The sequence below is a fragment of the Microtus pennsylvanicus genome, chromosome 7 (genome assembly GCF_037038515.1).
Source record: "Microtus pennsylvanicus isolate mMicPen1 chromosome 7, mMicPen1.hap1, whole genome shotgun sequence".
NCBI lineage: Eukaryota > Metazoa > Chordata > Mammalia > Rodentia > Cricetidae > Microtus > Microtus pennsylvanicus.
In genome coordinates, this window is record NC_134585.1 from 47,653,833 (window position 1) to 47,671,090 (window position 17,258).

At 40.7% G+C, this 17,258-nt stretch overlaps 1 pseudogene; it reads right to left on the minus strand.

The window, feature by feature from the left end:
- Nucleotides 1-313: 313 nt before the first annotated feature.
- On the minus strand, nucleotides 314-919 carry LOC142853725 (N-alpha-acetyltransferase 11-like; annotated as a pseudogene).
- Nucleotides 920-17,258: the final 16,339 nt, after the last annotated feature.

The window sequence follows — 17,258 nt, forward strand, 5'->3', positions numbered from 1 at the left end:
AGGCAAAATCCTACAGGATACACACAATCAGTACAGGACAGCTGCAGACAGAATACAGCGCCGGCAGCATGGGAGAAGCCAAGGAAGGCGCCGCCATGGCAATCCTCAAGATTCCTTGGTTCCTGCACGGCAGCTTCTGTGTCCTGGAGTGCCTTTATGAGTAGGCAATGTGGAAGGCTGCGGCTAAGCACCGACAAAGAGCAGTCATTTGGGTCGCTGTGGGATGACTCCCGAGTAGATACTATAGAGTACAACCAGGGTTCCCAAGAAATAGTGACTAAAATGGCAAGAACCTACAATGCTCGAGCAGGCTCTAGGAGGTGGAATCCAAGTCTTGCAAGCTGTCTTGGACATCAGCGCTGTCTTTGCTGTCACTGCCACTATCATCTCCAGCCAGGTTCTGCTACAGGCCTCTTCGAAGTGTGTTGCCCTGATTCTCCTTGGAACTCAGAGCCACGTATCTGCCCTTCTTCAGCACCAGCTGCGGTCTCCGCTCATCTGCCATCTGTGAGAGATCTTGTTTCATAGCGTTTGCATCTTCTTCATCTGCGTAGTACTTGGGCTCCACCTCACTAACCTGGAAGTTCAGGGTGTTGGACTAAAGATGCAGGACCGCCCTGTTGTCCAGGGATTCATACTTAGTACTGAAGTTCTCGACCATGGCCTTTGAAGCCTGGTCCATCAGCTTTTGGGCCAGGCCCAAGCATCAATGGGAGCTTTCACAGCCAGCGAGGTGATGTGTCCATGAGGGATATTATTGGGGTCCTACTTCATCTTGGCCAGTACATAGCCCACGATCTTTGGGCCAAGAGAGGCTGTGATAGAAGGAGTACTTCCTCTGGTAGTTCTCGGGCAGGCACAGCAGGTGACATCGCTGCATGGTCATCAGTTAATTGGGCCGAGCACAGCGGATGTTCATATTGCCCCAGATAGGCCTGCCAGGCTGCGGAGAACCAGAGAGGAGGTCACGGGGCACAAGCAATACCAACAGCATTTGCTGTAAAACAACTGGGACTCATACAATGATGGAGGAAGGTCATTGGCTAATAAAGGAACTGCCTTGGCCCATGTTATTGGTTAGGACATAGGTAAGTGGAGTAAACAGAACAGAATGCCGGGAGGAAGAGGAAGTGAGGTCAGACTCGACAGCTCTCCTCTCGGAAGCAGACACCTCAAGAGAGACGCCATGCCCCGCTCCCGGGCAGACACACGCGATGAAGCTCCGACCTAGAATCTTCCCGGTAAGACCGGTGCGCACAGATTATTAGAGATGGGTTGATCGGTATATCAGAATTAGCCAGTAAGGGCAAAAGCTAAAGGGCCAGGCAGTGTTTAAATGAATACAGTTTGTGTGTAATTATTTCAGGGCATAAGCTAGCCGAGCAGGCGGCTGGGGTGTTGGGGACGCAGCCCCGCCGCCCCCTATTACTACAATACGAGACCTCACACTATCTTCCATTTCTGCTGCACAGAACCTCATCCATCTTCATACAAGTGGAGTCCAGTGGTGACGGAAACAAACGACGACTGAAAGGATAGCCTGGTCTACCCGCCAGCCATTGTGCAGATGCGAGAGCGTGTACGACATCTTTATCCGGCCTGTGTGGCCTGAAGCCGCGAGCTGCCTCGTGAGAGCCCTTGCGGCTCCACCACTTGCTACTCCTCCCCCTTAACAGATTGTTAATACCCTCAATGGAACAAAGAAACAACACCCTATCTTAGGTAATTCATTCAGTTTTTCAGACGAGACAATGAAGGTTCAAATAAACTAAGCAAATTTTCCAAGTTGTCTTAGAACTGGTAATGACAGAAATATGATTTCAGGCTGTTTTGAACTTCACTCTATTTTCTCGGTCTCCTTGCCAAGTTAGGGTCTCTAATTCCTATGGATGAGTGGTTCAGACAATGTCCACACTAACTGACAGTACTAGAGACAGAAGGAAAGCCTAGAATAATACAAGAGGGAATAAAAACTATTAATGGAGCCTTAATATGGTATGGTGGTGTATGCCTTTAATCCCAGCATTCGGGAGACAGAGGCAGGTGGATCTCTGTGAGTTCAAGACCAGCCTGGTCTACAAAGTGATTTCTAGGACAGCTAGGACTGATACACAGAGAAAGCCTCCCCACCGCAAAAAACAAAAACAAAAACAAAGCAAAACAAAAAACAGATTGAAGGAAAGAAAGATGAACAGAAAAACAACAAGCAAAAAAGGAAAGAATATTATATAGACAAAACATGATAATCTGTTAACCTCAACAATCTTCAATATGGGGATTTTGATCACTAGAGGATATTGGGAAATAGATGAAGCATTTATTATATGTTTGCATGTGGCACTGGGAATTAAACCCAGGATCTCATGCATGTGAAACAAGCATTAGGACAAACAAAGCTGCACCTCCAGCCCCTGCTGAAGATACCCTCAGCTGTCACAGGGAGGAAGAGGGAGCAGCGGTCCTGGCAAGGAGAGGCCTAGCATGCTGATACTTCTCAAACAATGTTTAACAATACCGGCCTCAACAAAGAATAATCAGTGTATCTACAGTGCTGAGTTTGAGAAACCCTGGTTCAGTCTTCCCTGAACTACTCAGAAAGAGGAGGAATTCAGAGTAACTTCATAATCACCTGGGGATCTTATGAAATTGTAATCCTCCAACACATCCAGAGTACACAGAACATGAGGGAAGACTCAGGACTCTTAAAATACCTTTTCCTCTGCCATTCTATAATGCCTGAGAGAGAAATTGAAAATAAAATAGTTATTGGATATAAACTACAACTCAATTCAGTCAATTCTTATGAAACAGAATGGGAATGATAAAAAATATCTAACTGTTCTGTGTGAGGGTTTTAGAAATTCAGCAGTATAAGGAAGGCATTGGGCTGGAGAGTTTGCCCTATGGTTAAGCTCAATGGTTAAGAACACTGGCTGTTCTTACAGAGGACCTAGGTTCAAGTCCCAGCACCCTCGTGATGCCTCATAGCTGTCTGTAACATTAGTCCCAGGGGATCGGAATATCTCCTCTGATTTTCTAGGGCAACAAGCACACATGTAGAGCACATACATACATGCAGGCTAAACACTTATACACATTAGAAATTAGTGAAATAAATAAATCTGAAAAGTGCAGGCATATAAGCAAGCATCATACCAAGCCCATGGTTTGATGGAGAAGGAAGTTAGGTCATGAAATGAGATGACCAACGTCATGTACTGGCAGAGGTTTCACAATCAAAACTTCAGTCTTCTAAGATTTAGATCTCCCTCCATCAAATTCACATCTGTAAATAATTATCAACCATCACCATCAAGAATGATTTAGATACATTTCTCTTTAATTTCTAAGGTCTATCAGTTAAAAAGCACACAGACACAAACACATATCCTGATCTACAGACACTAAATTTGCTGGTTCAAGCCAGTCACAATGGCACAGGTCTACAGTCCCAGCACCCAAAAGGCTGAAGTAAGAGAATAACTTAAGCTTAGTTGTTTGAGAACAGTTTTGGAAACATAGTGTGACCCCCATGTTGAAATTTTAAAAGTCTCTTCAAAAGGTTTTTAATTAGGGCTGGGAGATGTAGTTCAGTGGCAGAGTGCTTATGTATCATGTGTGGGGTTTATACTCAACACTTCAGAAAAAAAATACAATTCTGTGATAATTGACAAAATACCAATGTTGTGACATTGTACTGTATTGAGTAACATGTTTTATTTAGCCATCTTGTAATTTTGCATGATATTAGCTTGTGAGTTTTTTAATAATTTGTTTTTATTTTACATGCATTGGTGTTTAGCCTGCATGTATATCTGTGTGAGTGTTAGATCCTCCAAATTCTGTCCCTTTTATTTAATATACTTTCACATATATCTAACTGTCTCATAAGTGTAGCTAAAACAAATGGGAGCCTGATATTGGCCATTAAGATCAAATAATGAATGAATTGTGGACCATTTTTATTGTCTATTGTGTATGTTAAGCTCTGTTGGTCATGACAGCAATGGCCAACATTTATTATCTGTGCCAGGCAGTGGTTAAGTGTATGTGTTCCATTAACTCATACATTGCACCAGTCAGACTGGGACCAGGAGGTGAGAATAGTCAAACCATATTCCTTCATTTATTAACTGGAGATGCTGAAAACAAGGATGAAACCTAGTTGCATACCATTGTACCAGATCTAGTCTTAAAGAACATGAGAAAATACCAGTATGCATTAGATTGTGTCTGAAGGATGGGTGTGCAACCAATACTTCCTAGGGCACATCCATGGTACCTGGCCCTGGAGTCTGAAGGCTGAGATGAGGTCCAAGCTCTGTGGGGAAGAGTAAATGGATAGACTTGGTTAGGCACATCTTCCGAGCTCTCTGCACAGTTTCTGTGCTCTGGCTCTCAAAGCACTAGGTAAGTGGAAGGCACAGATTGGAGTCATCCCAACAGTTTTTAAGAGTTCCCGGTCCCTCCCACACTTGCTTCTCTTTCCTTCTGGTGGGATCTGGACTCATTCTTTCTGTGATTGGGTGGGATCCCTGAGATTATCTGCCTCTACCACTACCTGCTCCACTGGTGGCCCAGGTGACCAGCGTTGTGCCACCACCTCAAGAGTGCTCTCCTGCTAAGGAATGGCTAGAGCCCAACATTCCCAGCAACTGTTTCTAGAATCTATTTTAGAGACTGTTTCTAAAAGAAAGAAGATTTAAAAGTGAAAAGAAACCGAGAAAACACAAAGAGAGACAGAGGGCGAAGTTGGGTGTCGGCTGCTGAGAGTATCAAGAAACACCCCTCCCCCTAGCTTCCACAGAGAAGTCATTATAATGTTATTGTAATGCATATTTGATTAACGGATGCTTTTCTGTGGTTATATTTAACAACAAAACTCTAAAAATAATTAAATAATTGTAATTTGACTTACCTTAACATGGAACCTGAAACCGTTGTGTGTGAAGACTTCGGATCTTTATGGATGTGGAAATAAATGTGACTTTTTCTCCCAGAGTAGTTCTAAGGACTGAGCCTGTACCACTACTGTATACCTAGGAGGCATTTTTTTTTCTGCCCACCAATAGTCTCGCTCACTGTGCAGTTAAAACCTGAAAAATGCATCAAACAGCATTAGTCATTCGTTTCTGTTACTATGACAAACTACCTGAGAGAAACAACCTACGGAAGGAGATGCTTTCTTTGGCTCCTTGGACATGAGACAGTTGGCCAGATCCAACAATAAGGAAGCAGAGAGAGATGAACGGCAGTACTCAGCTCACTTTTTTCCTTTCCATTTCATCTGTAACTCCAGTCCATGGGATGAAGTTTCCTATATTTGGAGTGAGTATTCCCTCTTCAGTTCAATCCCTGGAAACATTGGCAGGTCCAGAAAGGTGTCTTCTCTGTAATTCCAAACCCAATCAAGCTGTCATGAAGAGTAACCATCACAAATGATTATCTATGTTTATCGATGTCTAGAAATATATATATAGGATGAATATATATTGGATGTCCATTTATTTAAAGACATAGTCAATATTTTGGCTTATACATCTAACTCAAAACTTAAGCATAGAAATGATCAAAATCCAACAACAACATTACTTTAGATTTAACAATGCTAACATTGAAATAACATTTTAAAGGAATCAGCATAAAACTGTTTTTGACCCTGTACTAATCCTTGAAGTTAAATCTCTAATGGGGAGCTGAACAGCAGTTATATTCCACCACTGATGAATGGAATCACTCTATCAATTCTTGAATATCTTTGATTTCTTTTACATTACAGAATAATTTTTTTCTGATGTAAAACACTGATATTTTGACTTTTTTGTTAAAGTTCTTCCTAAATAAGTGACTATATTACCCTGAGACCTGTAGTAACACAGTTTTTTTTCCAGAAACTTACTGTATTAATATGAACCCAGTCTTTCAACTGTGGCCTGCCAGATGCCAGTTACATGATAGACATAGATATCTTGAAAGAGAAAAGTTGAATTGAAAGTGTTGCTTCCTTTTTAAGTTCTCCCAGACAGGAACTGACAAAGGGCCCAGGGGGCTAACAATGACAAATGTATTCTGGTACACGGGGGTAGGTAGAGTTCTCCTCTTTCTTTCAAGTCTTTACCAATTAACTGGGCCTGCTGATTTTGGGGAGAGACAAACAATAACTACACATGTTAATTCGGAAGAGAAATGGTTAGTGAAAATTGGCATCTCAAAGCTAGCCCTGTCAGCGACTCTGCTCCAGGCTAGAGACCTCTGCTGGCAGCTATTGCAACAAACCTGTCTGGAAGTCTGTTTTTCCATGTCCTTTACTTATCTGATTATTGTTCCAATCCCCCATTACACAATCCTCATCATTGTATCATTTTGATTGATTCCCCTCACTAGGCTTTTCTCACTCTGCCATGTTTTTTTTTTTTCTCTTGTAGTAGTAGGGATTGATCCTAGGGCACTCCACACCTGAGCTACATTCCAAACTTATGTACCTATTCATTTATATCTTTATTTATTTATTTATTTATTTATTTATTTATTTATTTATTTATTTTATATGTGTGCCTGTGTGTCAATATGTGCACTATGAGCATGCGGTACCTGTGGAGGGCAGAACAGGGTGTTGGCTTCACTAGAACTGAAGTTACAGGTACTTGTGAGTCACCCAGTGTTGGTGAGTGAAACCAGACAAAGGTCCTCTGGAAGAACAGTAAATGTTTTTAACTGCTGAGCCATCTCTTCAGACCTTATTTATGTATTATCTTTGGGACTGACCCTAAGGTCCTATGCTTACTAGGCAAACACACCAGCACTAATCTGGATCCTTCACTATTTTCAAATTTCCTTTTGAGACAAGGATGCTCTTATTCTCTTTCTGTAGTCCAAGTATTCTTTCAATTTGATTGTCCTGTTTTCGGAGCTAGGATTACAGGAATGAACTACCCAGCCTGGCTGCTCTCTCTGCTATTGACATCGCTTCACCTTCTCCAAGAATTGTCAGACAAGGAGTGCTCACCAATTTCTCTAGCCATAGTAGGAGTAAACCACATTTGTCTAGGAGCTCGCTACTGCTGCATGCTCCACAGCACAACTGTCTTCCTGAAGGGTTAATTCATTTTGTAGACATATCTTAGATATAACTTGCCTGTATCCTAATTTTCGTTTGGGTGTGTAGTTTTCTGTGTCCTTGCTATTTTATTAAACTTCAAAACTCTTGGATTAGGTAGACAAAAGACACACAAAAAATGTACAATGGGGAAGCTGAGCTATGAAGCCAACACAGTTGAAACAGGTAATAGTGAATACACTGAAAAATGAAGACTAGAATCTGAGTCTTGTTTCCTCTCTCTTCTTCCTTTTGACAATGTATTCTTGGCATGGGTAGGAACATTCAAAGTTTTAAATTAAGAAATAAGTATATTATTGATGTTTTGCTTCCATGTATGTCTGTGCACCATGTGCGTGCCTTATTTCTGAAGAGGTCAGTAGAGGGAGACCATCAGAGCCCCTGAAACTAAAGTTATAGTTTTGAGCTGCCAAGTGAGTACTGCAAATCAAATCCAGGTCCTCTGGAAGAGTAGCCAGTGTTCTTAACCACCAAGTCATCTGTTCAGCCATTGAGTGAGTGAGTGAGTGGTGTGTGTGCACTTCAAATTTAATTTCCAAGATATCATCACATCCTATAAAAGTACATGGGTCTTAGGTGCTTTTCAATTAGTATTTATTTAATAAGTGGATGAGGCATTTTGGCTCTTTATAAGTTTTTGAATCTCAAAAATAATGTATTGTTGCTGATTGGAGAAGACTATATGTACACTACTAACTCATTTTCTCATATCTTGGAAGTTTCAGAAGGAATAAGCTTTACTTGGCTATGGGAAACCCATATACATGGTGTTTATGGTGTTGGAGAGGTGACTCAGCAGTAAAGAGCTCATGCTGCTTTTGCAGAGGACCTGAGTTTAGTTCTCAACACCTATGTTAGATGGCTCACAATCACCTGTAACTCCATTTCTAGGGGACCAGATGCCTCTTCCATAGGCATCTGCACTCAGAACACACATCCAGACTCTTATAAATGTAGTTAAAAATAAAATAAAACCTGTAAAAATACTTTAACATCACAAAAATACATATATAAGCATGTGTTTGTTTAAATTTATTTTTCTTTAATAAACATACACAATAACGGGTTTCTTTTCAAGACAGGGTTTCTCTGTGTAATTGCCTTGGCTGTCCTGGAACTCACTCTGGAGACCAGGCTGGCCTCAAACTCACAGATATCCATCTGCCTCTATTTCCTGGGTGCTGGGATGAAAGGTATGTGCCACCACCCCTCGGCTACAATAACAGGTTTCATTACGGCATGTTCATGCACACTTTGTTCTTGTGTATACTCTTCCCTCATCATTCTTTTTTGTCTACCTATTCTTCATCTAGTCTTTCTCTTTCCAAAACTCCCCTCCCACTTTCATGGTACATAAATTCTATTACTCTATTGTATCCTTTCTGCTTTCATTAAGACATTTTCCCCCTTTCATGATCTTCTTTCTTGTTTTATGCCCTACACCTCCCCCGGCATATACATTCATGTAACAACTGTATCCCAGGGGAAGCATACACTACCTGTCATTGTGAGTTACCTTACTTAATAAAATATTTTCTGGATCCATTCATTTTCCTGCAGACTTAATTGTCTTTATGGTTGACTAAGATTCTGCTCTATATATGCATCATATTTTCATTATCCATTGACCTGTTGATGGACACATAGGTTGATTCCATTTCATTGTTATTTTGAATATGACAGTAAAATATGTGGATATCCAGGTATGTTTGTGATAGAATAAACTTTTGGGGGAGGTGGGGAGATATACCCAACAATGATGCAGCTGGGTCTTAAAGTAGTTCAATTTTTTTTTTGTTTTGCTTTGTTTCTGTTGTTCAAGATAGGGTTTTTCTCTATAACCTGGATGTCCTAGAACTTGCTTTGTAGATTAGATTGGCTTCAAACTCTCAAAGATCTGCCTGTCCCTGCCTCCTGAGTGTTGGCAATTTTGGATTTTAAAAGAAACGGCCCTTGCTGATTTCCACAGTGGTTGTACCAGTATACAGTCCTGCAGTCAATGAATAGTGTTCCTCTCGCAGTCCTCCCTGGCATTTGTGGTCATTTGTTTTTGTGGTGATAGTCATTCTGACTAGATGATTCCTTCATGTTCTCAGTTAGTGGACAGAGTGATCCTTCAAGAAAGCAGTTAATAAAATTGCTATTTTCTTCTTATGAAATAGTGTTTATTTTAATACACTAAAAATATATCATTTTAAGAAGGAAGGCTAATCGTCTTGAAAAGTGAAGACTTTTCTATAAAATAAACCAACCTACTTCTATCTGAACTTGGATATGACTGATTTAAAAATTATCAGAGTTTGGGGATCAAATTCTTTGACCTTGGAGCTTTCTACAATCACTTTCCCCAGATTACTAATTCATCATGATGGACAAGTTGTGTAACTCCTCTCTGGAAATATTTATAGGGATAAGAATTCAATGTTCTTAAGAAAACAAATTAAGATATCCAATGTTGACTGATGGTAGCAGACCCAAACTGGGAATCCCCTCAAAATTTCCAAATTGGAGTCGCGAGACTCTATTACATCAGAATTTACAAATGAAGCATGCGACTCAGTGGCTCACAACTAAAGTGTGGAAAGGACTATTTCCCATCTACACGGTGAAAAATGGATATACAGGGTGGAACACTGGACATAGAAGAACTACTTAAAGAATAGCATTATAACATTTGATTTTTAATTGATTTTTATTGAGCTTTACATATTTCTCTGCTCCCCTCCCTGCTTCTCCCCTCCTTTTCAACCCTCTCCCAAAGTCCCCATAATCTCAATTTACTTAGGAGATCTTGTCTGTTTCTACTTCCCGTGTAGATTAGATCTAGATATGTCTCTCATAGAGTCCTCATTGTTGTCTAGGTTCTCTGGGTTTGTGATTTGTAGGCTGGGTTTCTTTACTTTGTTTTTAAAAACCACTTATGAGTGAGTACATGTGATAATTATCTTTCTGTGTCTGGGTTACCTCACTCAAAATGATGGTTTTTAGCTCCATCCATTTTTTCTGCAAAATTCAAGATGTTATTTTTTTCTGCTGTGTAATACTCGATTGTGCAAATGGACCACATTTTCCTTATCCATTCTTTGGTCGAGGGGCATTTAGGTTGCTTCTAGGTTATGGCTGTGACAAATAGAGCTGCTATGAATATAGTTGAGCACATGCTCTTGTGGCATGATTGAGTATCCTTTGGATATATATCCAAAAGTGGTATTACTGGGTCTTGAGGAAGGTTGTTTCCTAATTTTCTGAGAAATCACCACACTGACATCCAGAGGGGCTATACCAGCTTGCATTCCCACCAACAACGCAGAAGTGTTCCCTGTACCCCACAACCTCTTTAGTATAAGTTGTCATCAGTGTTTTTAATCTTGGCCATTCTTACAAGTATAAGATGGAATCTCAGAGTTATTTTTATTTGTATTTCTCTGATGACTAAAGATGTTGAACATTTTCTTAAGTGTCTTTCAGGCATTTTAGATTCCTCTGTTGAGAGTTCTCTGTTTAGGCAAAATTCTTCACAGACTGTGAAAGAATGGTGCTCAATTTCATATAGAAAAGCAAAAAACCCAGGAGAGCCAAAACAATCCTGTACAATAAAAGAACTTCTAGAGGCGTCATAATCCCTGACTTCAAAATCTACTACAGAGCTACAGTACTGAAAATAGCCTGGTATTGGCATAAAGACAGACAGGAAGACCAAAGGAACTGAATTGAAGACCTGGATATTAATCCACACACCTTTGAACACTTGATTTTTGACAAAAAAGCAAAAAATTTAAAATGGAAAAAAAGAAAACATATTTAACAAATGGTGCTGGCATAACTGTATATCAACATATAGAAGGATGAAAATAGACCCATATCTATCACCATGCACAAAACTCAAGTACAAATGGATCAAAGACCTCAACATAAAGCCAGCCACATTGAACCTTATAGAAGAGAAAGTGGGAAGTACACTTGAACGCATTGGCATAGGAGACCACTTCCTAAATATAATCCCAGCAGCACAGACGCTGGGAGAATCAGTTAATAAACAGGACCTCCTGAAACTGAAAAGCCTCTGTAAAGCAAAGGACACAGTCAACAAGACAAAAAGACAGCCTATAGAATGGGAAAAGATCTTCACTAACCCCACATTAGAGATCTGATCTCTAAAATATACAAAGAACTCAAGACATTGTGTTATAGGACAATGGTTTGTACCCTGTCAATTGTATTTTAACAAAATGCTGATTGGCCAGTAGCAAGGCAGGAAGTATAGGCACGACAACCAGACAACCAGGCAGGACGTTGAGGCAAAGCAACATGAATAGGAGAATTCTGGGAAGAGGAAAGCTTGTTCTGCAGTTGTGACCCAGCTACAAAAGGAGATGTGAATGATTGTCTGAATAAGGTACCGAGTCACGTGGCTTTTGCATAGACAAGAATAATATGCTAATATAAGTTATAAGAGCTAATGGACCAATCAGTTTATAACTAATGTAGACCTCTGTGTGATTTTTGGGGGACTTAATGATTGTAGGAACCGGGCAGGACAGAAAACCTCGGACAACAAAATTAGTCATCAAAAGAACAAATAATCCAATAAAAAAGGGAGTACTGACCTAAACATTTGATCTTTTGAAAGAACTTGGTCAAGTAGTTGAGACAGACATGTACAAGTGCCCTAACGAGCATTAAGGACAGGCCAGTCTGATGGAGGCGGTTCCTCAGTTCTTAACAGAAGTTCCTTCTTCCCACTAATATTAATGCTTGTTCAGAGCTGAAAAAAAGCAACCAACACAGAGAGGGGTGTAGAGAGAGAGAGATAGAAACAGAGAAGGGTAGAGAGACAGAGAATGAGAGAGACAGAGAACTGGGTGAGGGAATGAGAAAAGAAAAAAAAGAAATAATAGACAAGAAAGAAAGTCAAAGAATCAAAACAGACAAGTGCAGACCTGGGAATGCAAGCTTTCAAACATGAAGACACTTCAGCAGTGAACATGAATTTGCACAAATTCTCAACTTTACCTTCATGAGTACTGACGCAGTTAGTATGGTAAACGGGAAGTAGAGACAGGTGTTTTCCATTGAGCAAAGCGTTCAGCAAAGCTTTAAACATGTTTTCAACTTGGAAAGCACAGCTGGGCATGCATGCTTTTGGAGTGAATGTAACCCTCCTGGAATTTAAGAAAAAGGAAAGGCTAAGTAACAAAGAGAGGATGAGTATATACACAGTAGAGTACTATTCAGAAAGAAGGGCGGAATGTACCCTTTGCAGAGAAATGGATGGACAGTGGATAGCACATCTTCTCTCATATGTGGAATATAGATTTTGAAAAAATTTATTAAAGTCAGCCAGGTGATGGTGGCGCACGCCTTTAATCCTCAGCACTAGGGAGGCAGAGGCAGATGAATCTCTGTGAGTTCAAGGCCAGCCTGGTCTACAAGGGCTAGCTCCAGGAAAGGATCTGAAGCTACAGAGAAATCCTGTCTGGAAGAAAACAAAACAAAACAAAACAACAACAAACACTCAAACACACACAAAGATTCCTTAAAGCCGGAAAGACATTATTTGGTAAGAACTGGAGCCTGGTTGGAGAGAGACAAGGGAGGGTAACAGGTGAATGACCCAAGTACTTTTCATGAATGTAGGAAAATGTCACAAGGGAACCCATTACTTTGGGCAATCAGTATGTGCTGAAAAAAAACTTAAACAATGCAAAGACAACTTGGGATTCCTCATACTTTAGGAGGTAATAATGGTAAACAGCAAGCTGTGTCAGTAAAAAGCACAGCATGATGAAATGGCACAAATCTGAGGGTGAGTTCCGGGGTTCAGCTTTCACAAGTCTTGGGCAAGCATCTGCTGCAGGCTGGCATGACCAGTCTCACCTCTGACACAAAGGGAAGGAAAAGGTGGTCTCTTTGATTCTCCCCTGAAGAGGACCTGTGCACAGACTTTCTGGTTGTTTTATGGATCTAGTCCCTGCTTGGAGGAACATGACAAATATCAGGTGCTGTATAAACAACAGTTGTTTAGCAACCGAATTCAAATGGTATTTTTGGTTTTTTTATTTTGTTTTGTTTTTCTTGATATGGTTTCTCTTTCTCTGTGCAACAGCTCTGTCTGTCTTGGAACTTGATTTGTAGACCAGGCTGACCTTGAACTCACAGATCTCTGCTGACCTATCTCCCTTCTGAGTGCTGAGACTAAAGATGTGCACCACTGCACCCAGTGACTGGTATTTTTGTTTGTTTGCTTGCTTGCTTTGCAGCACCAAACAATCCCAAAGCCCCAAAGCCTGTCTTCACACTTCTGAAGTTCTTACCCAGATCCTGTCAGAGAGGTTTCTTTAGTATCATTTCATAGTTAGACAAATCGGATTTGGAGAAGACCGGTGGCAGCACACAGGGTTTAGGTGGAATGAGCTAGAGCTCTTAAGCCGTAGCCTTGACTCAAGACTCCAGCCTTCACTTACAGCCTCTGAAATGTGTAAATGTAACTTGTTCTCTCTGCCTTCAATTTCTCAGCTCTGTAATGAGGTCACCACAGCGCTTCTCTTGGGCAACACTGTGCACCTAACACACTGTGAAAGCACTTGCTCTATCAGGACAGTTTCTACTAAAGCTGAGATACAAATATGAGTCTATTAAAGTAGAAATGCACAGGAATTTCTAGCCCTGTGTCTGAAAGGACATTACTGTGCCAGAGTTTGAGCATTTCCCCCCTCTGCTTCTCCCTTCCCCTCTCCTTCCCTCCCTCTTTTCTTTTCTCTTCTCTCCTCTTCCCCTCTCCTCCCTTTCCTTGACTCACCTTCCTACCCTGTTCTTATTTTCTCTTTTTTTTAGTTTATGATCTATCTATTTATATAGTGATCAAAAGAATATTTGGATGATGGAGAGATGTCTCATTGGTTAAGAACACTTACAGCTCTTGCAGAGGACCTAAGTTCAGAGGACCTCACCATGTTGAATCATTCACAATCACTTGTAACTCCAATTCCAGTGGATCAGATCTCCTCTTCTGGCCTCTGTGGGCACCTTCTCGCACATGGGTCACATCAACTCACACAGACACACACACACCTTATTTAAAAACTATTTTAAAGTGTATTTACTTTTCTGTGGCACTGAGAATTGGACATTGGTAAATTTTCTATGATTGAGCTATATCCTAGACACTGTCTGTCTGTCTGTCTGTCTGTCTGTCCGTCTACCAATAATCGTACTCCTCCCCAACATCATATATCTTAGGTGGCACATGGCTGGAAATAGTAATATCTAGTTGTTGAATTATAATAAAAAAAACACAGCCGTTTCTTCCTCTGCAATCTGTGTGAAAAGTGAGCATTCGCGGCATCTTCCAGCAGAGGGCAGTAGAATATGCTCGGTGGCTTATGCAGTCACTGGGAGCTGGTATAGCCGTCTGGATGTAAATAGCTATTTCCATTATTTTTGAACACTCATGAGTTTCTTGTGGAGGAAAAAGAATTAGGGGGAAAAAAGATGTTGCATTTGTTGTAGCTATAAACCAGAACAGGAATCATTTCTAATTATCACTGCTTTCCTCCTTCAGAGAGTTGTTTCTTTGTGTGTGACACACCCTCTAACTTTTAGCTACCATTTGTATTTAAATGCTGTGTGCTGCATTCCATATGTGGAATGGATTTCAGGGAATATAAATCTTCCCCTAAATTTATCAGCTTCAAAGGAGGAAGTTTTGCCATAAGTTGAAAGCAGACCTTCCTGAGAACCTCCAGAAAGCAGCAAGACTATCTAATAATTAGTAGCCACGCAAACATATAAGCAGAGAATTCAATCCTCTCTCTCTCTCTCTCTCTCTCTCTCTCTCTCTCTCTCTCTCTCTCTCTGTGTGTGTGTGTGTGTGTGTGTGTGTGTGTGTGTGTGTGTGTGTGTGTTTAACCACAGGACCTCACCAAAAATCACTGGCTAGCCTGGACTTTGCAATGTAGACCAGGCTGGACTCAAACCCACTGAGCTCTGCTTGCCTCTGCCTCCAGAGTTTTGGGAGTAAAGGTGTGCATCACCACACCTAATCCTCAAATTAATATTTGGTTAGACTTGTGACCTATAAAAATGTACAATACTTGCGGGCCAGTGGTGACCAAATGCCTTTAATCCTAGCACTTGGGAGGCAGAGGCAGGCAGATCTTTATGAGTCTGAGGCCAGTCTGGTCTACAGATTGAGTTCCAGGACAGTGAAGACTACACAGAGAAACTATGTCTGGAAAAACAAACAAATAAAAATGTATAGTACTAACTTGATGCTGAATTATGCCACCAAATTGAAAACATTTTATGAAGCAATACAAAATGAAGGTAACTGCACTGGATTCATGATTTCCAAGTTGAGTGGGTGAAAAGTAGGAGTTGGAAGATAATGTGAACTATGTAGTACATAGTATTTCAAGCTAAGAGAGCTATATTGGAAAAGTATTAGATATGAAAATCTTCAGAAATCCAAAGAAGCCTCATATGACTGGAGAATAGAATGTCCATGCATTTACATGTAGGAAGTACATGAGACAGGAGATGCAGGGATGCAAGAAACAGTGAGAGGAAATTAGCGGAGGGAGCAAAGGCCAAAACTAAAGGACACTGTAAATCATGCAGAAGTGATGGATTTTATTACAACGGGTATTGTTAGGAAGAGTATCACAGGATAGGCAAACCAGATGTCTGCTAGAGAATAAGGCCCTTCAGTGTGCAGAATGGAATTAAGGAGTGAAACAATTGGAGGGAGGAACCCTGTTAGGAGATTATTGCGGTAATGTAGTCATGAACTGCTGGTACCTTCAACCAAGGGAGGAACTACCTTATACAGTGTACCAGTAGAACCTAAAATTTAATTTATCAGAGCATTAAGGTACCAATTTTTTTATTATGTAGTGATTAACTATAGGATAAAGTGGAGAAAGAAAGACATTTAAGATGACTAGCAAGTTCTTACTTAGGGAGATCATAAGGGAAGGGACATTCAGCAGAGATAGAGCTAAATTCAACAGGAAACACTGGTAAGAGAGGAGACTGGTTAGGAATTCATATTCTAATATATGCACAGTTTGAAGTTGCTACTTATAAGGACACAGATGTTGTATAGGATTTAGAATGTAGTAACCAGAATAATCCAGAATGTATTGACTTTATGTTAAGTTAGGCTAAACTACAATAAAACATCTTCCTGTTCTCACCACCATAAGCTTCAATGATTTGCCATAATAGAACTTAGGACCACAGTAATGTGTTCGTCCCCTCCACTTAGCCATTCAGGGAACAAGTCCTCTGGCTTGTGTCTAAGCCATCTTGAAACAAAACAAAACAAAGAAACCAAAGGCTGTGAAATGATTTTCAGTGTGTTGGCTAATCTTGTTTGTTGCAGTTGGGACAGATGTTACTGGTACATATTGCACCCAAGCCAAGCATGTATGATAGACCCCACAGTTCAAAAGGCAGGTTCCACAACAAAGAGGTCCTAGGTGCAAAATGTCAGCCATGCCATGCCTGAGAGTCCTTGTCCTGTGATTGGAACATCTGTCATTTCATGCCAAACAGAACATGAAGAAAAATGCACGTCTATTTTTTATTAGTAAAACCTGAAAGTGGAAAATAACATTTCTGCCATCCCAGTCAAGAGAATTTAATCATATTGGCATGAAGTGCCAGAAGTTGAATCTAAGTCAGGAGTTGTGAAACTACAGTCCCCAGAATAAGTCCAGGCTACTGCCTGTTTTGTAGATGGTGAGTCCTTGAAACCTATCATGTAGGCTATTTTAGCAGAATTGAAACATTTCCTCATCGACTCTCACTTATTCCTTCTTGAGAGGGAGACTCTCAAGGTGTAGGAAGTTGCTGTAACTTACAAAATCTACAAGGCCTACCCTCAGGGTTATAGAAGCAACAATGGTTGTTTATGAGGGATGAGTTTTTACCTAGTCAAACTGCCCATAAGTATATAATATGCCCCAGGAATGCATATTCTACCAGTTAACACCAATGCGAGGGCAGCTTTTCAATGATGCAGTCACCTTGGAGTCATCTGTGTTTCTGGAAGCAACCTCTCACCCATGCTCCTGTAAGTCCTTCCCATAAACGAGCTGGTTCGCTAAGCTATGCATGGATGGAATTGTTTCTACCT